Source organism: Oncorhynchus mykiss, chromosome 16 (assembly GCF_013265735.2).
Source record: "Oncorhynchus mykiss isolate Arlee chromosome 16, USDA_OmykA_1.1, whole genome shotgun sequence".
Classification (NCBI taxonomy): domain Eukaryota; kingdom Metazoa; phylum Chordata; class Actinopteri; order Salmoniformes; family Salmonidae; genus Oncorhynchus; species Oncorhynchus mykiss.
Genome location: NC_048580.1, coordinates 67,452,330 through 67,459,277, shown reverse-complemented (window position 1 = coordinate 67,459,277; position 6,948 = coordinate 67,452,330).

Sequence of the window (6,948 nt, the reverse complement as noted above, 5' to 3'; positions counted from 1 at the left end):
CTTCCTCAACAGCCTATTGGCTCGGACCTTGTGCATGGAGTCACAAAAGGCAATCTGAATATTTTTCTTTCCCCAAACAAATATATATATATACATTTTTTTAAACAGCAGTGTTTTACAGAATATTACATCTGACTTTTTTTTCTGTTTTAAATGTCATTGTGTGCACAGGCCAGAGTACAGCTTCCCCAAACAGACCAGAATACATCTCCTGTTCCCAATATCCCACATTCCGGGAGGAGAGACGCTCAGTCTGCAGTTAAAGTGGTAGGGTGCTGCTGCTGTGAAGTCAAAACAAAAACTACTGTAGAAATAAAATGGAGGTCAACCATTAAATACATGTTGATTGATTATTCCATCATAATAGATGATAAAGTCAAATTAACCCTCCGTTCCCACCAATTGTAAGATTTGATTCCCATGGTGATGGTTTTATAATAAGTTACCTATCACATACTACCATTATCAACATTCTTTCTGTTGTGTATCATTTTTTACTTTTATTTTGTCTCAGTCATTTTTTAACTACAGGGTGAATGTCTAGTAATACTAAACTGGTCAAGAATTCCAGGAAGTGGATTTTGTATTTCTGCTCTTAGATTACAGTTGTCAAGATGCAGCACATACTGTACCTAATTTGCTTAACTACAGTGCTGATACAGGGAACAGGCCATGGGGGGACCTAGTACATTCACTTTCACACAGCAGCAACATGAAACATCTCCTATACTTCTAATGAATCGTTTCCTTGTGCCAATGAAAATGCAACCTACAGTAAGTGTATCTGGTCTGTTTTTGATTTATGATCAGAAGATTTATGAAGAGAACCCCTATTGGCTATTATCCTCTGGCTTTGCCCTGATGTTGATGCAATTTCTGAGTTTAAGTTTGACTTGTTTGCTGATGTTTTACAGCAAGCGAGCCTCTTCCAACCTCAACAGGCTCCTATCAGTCATCAGCTACAGCAATGCATAGACCCAGATATGCAGAGAGGGCAGACTCTGGCTAAAGCCGTCTTCCATTCTTGGTCCTAATCTCCCACTGTGCTGCTACTACCCCCACACAACATCCCCAGCCCACAGAGGCAGCAATAACGTGAGCTAATCAGTCTTTTCGCGACTCGGCTGGTAGAGATACCAATGCCTTTAGTCTCAAGGCTCCAGGGGCCAGCCTATCCTACGATTAGGCAGTGCCAACCCAGCCTCTTTCCCTCTCTGATATGGGCACCCACAGCTGTCCTTCTATTTTGGAGCATGCTGTGACAGCGGCACCAGCATGCTGTGACAACCCCACCCCACCCCCACCGACGCCCAGTCCAGAACAATAGACACGCTCAAATAAACATTACAAACTTAGAAACCACTCAGACTACAGAATACCAGAGCTATCCCTCAGTCAATCCTTTTGCTGCCACACAGTATGTCCAGGCAGGACCAATCGGCAAGGCCTGGGGTCAACACCAGCTACAACAAACAGAAGGAAATGTACCTCTTGAAACATGGATAAAACAATGGTTACATTTTATTAGTTTGTATTTCTCTAAACTATCCACGTGGTCCTTGCTTCATATACAATATAAATGGAAAGCTGAAACAAGTGTCTGAATTTTTTTATTTTTTATTTTTTTATCACAGGTAAAAATCAAATCAACATGTATTTGTCACATGTTTTGTAAACAGTTGTAGACTAACAGTGAAATGTTTACTTGGGGGCCCTTCTTAACAATGCAGAGAGAAAGAAAATAGAGAAAACATAGAAAAGTAAAACACGTAATAATAAATACACATTGAGTCATGATAACTTGGCTTTATACACATGGTACCAGTACTGAGTTGATATGCAGGGGTACCAGGTCATTGAGGTAGATATGTACATATAACTAGGAATCAAGTGACAGATAATAAACAGTGGCAACAACAGCAACAGAAAAGGTCAATGCAGGTTGTCCGGGTAGCTATTTGGTTAATTATTTAACTACCTATTTATCAGTCTCATGGCTTGGGCCTAGAAGCTGTTCAGGTTCCTGTTGGTTCCAGACTTGGTGCATCAGTGTTACTTGCCGTGCAGTAGCAGAGAGAACTTTGACTTGGGTGGCTAGAGTCTTTGACAATTTTTAGGGTCTTTCTCTGACACCGCCTGGTATAGAGGTCCTGGATAGCAGGGAACTCAGCTCCAGTGATGTACTGGGCTGTTCGCACTACCCTCTGAGGTTGGATGCCAAGCAGTTGCCATACCAAGCGGTAATGCAGACAGTCAAGATGCTCTCAATGGTGCAGTTGTATAACTTTTTGAGGATCTGAGGGCCTCCTGAAGGGGAAGAGGTGCTGCCGTGCCCTCTTCACAACTGTGTGGGTGTGTGTGGATCATGTTAATTCCTTAGTGATGTAAGCACAGATGAACTTGAAGCTCTCGACCCGCTCCACTACAGCCCTGTCGAAGTGGATGGGGATGTGCTTGCCTCTCCATTTCCTGTAGTCCACGATCAGCTCCTTTGCCTTGCTGACATTGAGGGAGAGGTTGTTGTCCTGACAGGGAGTACAGGAGGTGACTAAGCACACACCCCTGAGGGTAAATGGTTTGGTCTGGAGAGAGGTGAGTGGCATAGACTTCTCTTGCACAATTTGTTGAAGACTTTTTGAGGCTATTGGATAATATTTTGTGTTTATCACGAGAAGCCTTCACGTTGACTTGAATTATGAATAGAAAACGTACCCCAGAACTGTCAGGAAAACAGGTTGTGGATGACTCTGTGAAGACCTTCGTCAGGCTAGTAGCATGTGGTCATTTCCATGTAAAAGGACCCATGAGCACCAACATGTGAAGGACCCATGAGCACCAACATGTAAAAGGACCCATGAGCACCAACATGTTAAAGGACCCATGAGCACCAACATGTAAAGGACCCATGAGCACCAACATGTAAAGGACCCATGAGCACCAACATGTTAAAGGATCCATGAGCACCAACATGTTAAAGGATCCATGAGCAGCAACATGTAAAGGACCCATGAGCACCAACATGTTAAAGGACCCATGAGCAACAACATGTTAAAGGACCCATGAGCACCAACATGTTAAAGGATCCATGAGCACCAACATGTTAAAGGATCCATGAGCACCAACATGTTAAAGGACCCATGAGCACCAACATGTTAAAGGACCCATGAGCACCAACATGTTAAAGGACCCATGAGCACCAACATGTTAAAGGACCCATGAGGACCAACATGTTAAAGGATCCATGAGCACCAACATGTTAAAGGACCCATGAGCACCAACATGTAAAGGACCCATGAGCACCAACATGTTAAAGGACCCATGAGCACCAACATGTTAAAGGACCCATGAGCACCAACATGTTAAAGGACCCATGAGCACCAACATGTTAAAGGACCCATGAGCACCAACATGTTAAAGGACCCATGAGCACCAACATATTAAAGGATCCATGAGCACCAACATGTTAAAGGACCCATGAGGACCAACATGTTAAAGGACCCATGAGCACCAACATGTTAAAGGATCCATGAGCACCAACATGTAAAGGACCCATGAGCACCAACATGTTAAAGGACCCATGAGCACCAACATGTTAAAGGACCCATGAGCACCAACATGTAAAGGACCCATGAGCACCAACATGTTAAAGGACCCATGAGCACCAACATGTTAAAGGACCCATGAGCACCAACATGTTAAAGGACCCATGAGCACCAACATGTTAAAGGACCCATGAGCACCAACATGTTAAAGGACCCATGAGCACCAACATGTTAAAGGACCCATGAGGACCAACATGTTAAAGGATCCATGAGCACCAACATGTTAAAGGACCCATGAGCACCAACATGTAAAGGACCCATGAGCACCAACATGTTAAAGGACCCATGAGCACCAACATGTTAAAGGACCCATGAGCACCAACATGTTAAAGGACCCATGAGCACCAACATGTTAAAGGACCCATGAGCACCAACATATTAAAGGATCCATGAGCACCAACATGTTAAAGGACCCATGAGGACCAACATGTTAAAGGACCCATGAGCACCAACATGTTAAAGGATCCATGAGCACCAACATGTAAAGGACCCATGAGCACCAACATGTTAAAGGACCCATGAGCACCAACATGTTAAAGGACCCATGAGCACCAACATGTAAAGGACCCATGAGCACCAACATGTTAAAGGACCCATGAGCACCAACATGTTAAAGGACCCATGAGCACCAACATGTAAAGGACCCATGAGCACCAACATGTTAAAGGACCCATGAGCACCAACATGTTAAAGGACCCATGAGCACCAACATGTTAAAGGACCCATGAGCACCAACATGTTAAAGGACCCATGAGCACCAACATGTTAAAGGACCCATGAGGACCAACATGTTAAAGGATCCATGAGCACCAACATGTTAAAGGACCCATGAGCACCAACATGTAAAGGACCCATGAGCACCAACATGTTAAAGGACCCATGAGCACCAACATGTTAAAGGACCCATGAGGACCAACATGTTAAAGGACCCATGAGCACCAACATGTTAAAGGACCCATGAGCACCAACATGTAAAGGACCCATGAGCACCAACATGTTAAAGGACCCATGAGCACCAACATGTTAAAGGACCCATGAGCACCAACATGTTAAAGGACCCATGAGCACCAACATGTTAAAGGACCCATGAGGACCAACATGTTAAAGGATCCATGAGCACCAACATGTTAAAGGACCCATGAGCACCAACATGTTAAAGGACCCATGAGCACCAACATGTTAAAGGACCCATGAGCACCAACATGTTAAAGGACCCATGAGCACCAACATGTTAAAGGACCCATGAGCACCAACATGTAAAGGACCCATGAGCACCAACATGTTAAAGGATCCATGAGCACCAACATGTTAAAGGACCCATGAGCACCAACATGTTAAAGGACCCATGAGCACCAACATGTTAAAGGACCCATGAGCACCAACATGTTAAAGGACCCATGAGCACCAACATGTGAAGTTAACAGGAGCACCAACATGTTAAAGGACCCATGAGCACCAACATGTTAAAGGACCCATGAGCACCAACATGTAAAGGACCCATGAGCACCAACATGTAAAGGACCCATGAGCACCAACATGTAAAGGACCCATGAGCACCAACATGTTAAAGGACCCATGAGCACCAACATGTTAAAGGACCCATGAGCACCAACATGTAAAGGACCCATGAGCACCAACATGTTAACGGACCCATGAGCACCAACATGTTAAAGGACCCATGAGCACCAACATGTTAAAGGACCCATGAGCACCAACATGTAAAGGACCCAAGAGCACCAACATGTTAACGGACCCATGAGCACCAACATGTTAAAGGACCCATGAGCACCAACATGTAAAGGACCCATGAGGACCAACATGAAAAGGACCCATGAGCACCAACATGTTAAAGAACCCATGAGCACCAACATGTTAAAGGACCCATGAGCACCAACATGTTAAAGGACCCATGAGCACCAACATGTAAAGGACCCATGAGCACCAACATGTAAAGGACCCATGAGCACCAACATGTTAAAGGACCCATGAGCACCAACATGTTAAAGGACCCATGAGCACCAACATGTTAACGGACCCATGAGCACCAACATGTTAAAGGACCCATGAGCACCAACATGTTAACGGACCCATGAGCACCAACATGTTAAAGGACCCATGAGCACCAACATGTTAAAGGACCCATGAGCACCAACATGAGCACCAACATGTTAAAGGACCCATGAGCACCAACATGTGAAGTTAACAGGAGCACCAACATGTTAAAAGACCCATGAGCACCAACATGTTAAAGGACCCATGAGCACCAACATGTTAACGGACCCATGAGCACCAACATGTTAAAGGACCCATGAGCACCAACATGTTAACGGACCCATGAGCACCAACATGTTAAAGGACCCATGAGCACCAACATGTTAAAGGACCCATGAGCACCAACAGGAGCACCAACATGTTAAAGGACCCATGAGCACCAACATGTGAAGTTAACAGGAGCACCAACATGTTCAAAGACCCATGAGCACCAACATGTGAAGGACCCATGAGCACCAACATGTTAAAGGACCCATGAGCACCAACATGTTAAAGGACCCATGAGCACCAACATGTTAAAGGACCCATGAGCACCAACATGTGAAGTTAACAGGAGCACCAACATGTTAAAGGACCCATGAGCACCAACATGTTAAAGGACCCATGAGCACCAACATGTAAAGGACCCATGAGCACCAACATGTTAACGGACCCATGAGCACCAACATGTTAAAGGACCCATGAGCATCAACATGTAAAGGACCCATGAGCACCAACATGTAAAGGACCCATGAGCACCAACATGTTAAAGGACCCATGAGCACCAACATGTTAAAGGACCCATGAGCACCAACATGTAAAGGACCCATGAGCACCAACATGTTAAAGGACCCATGAGCAACAACATGTTAAAGGACCCATGAGCACCAACATGTTAAAGGATCCATGAGCACCAACATGTTAAAGGATCCATGAGCACCAACATGTTAAAGGACCCATGAGCACCAACATGTTAAAGGACCCATGAGCACCAACATGTTAAAGGACCCATGAGCACCAACATGTTAAAGGACCCATGAGGACCAACATGTTAAAGGATCCATGAGCACCAACATGTTAAAGGACCCATGAGCACCAACATGTAAAGGACCCATGAGCACCAACATGTAAAGGACCCATGAGCACCAACATGTTAAAGGACCCATGAGCAACAACATGTTAAAGGACCCATGAGCACCAACATGTTAAAGGATCCATGAGCACCAACATGTTAAAGGATCCATGAGCACCAACATGTTAAAGGACCCATGAGCACCAACATGTTAAAGGACCCATGAGCACCAACATGTTAAAG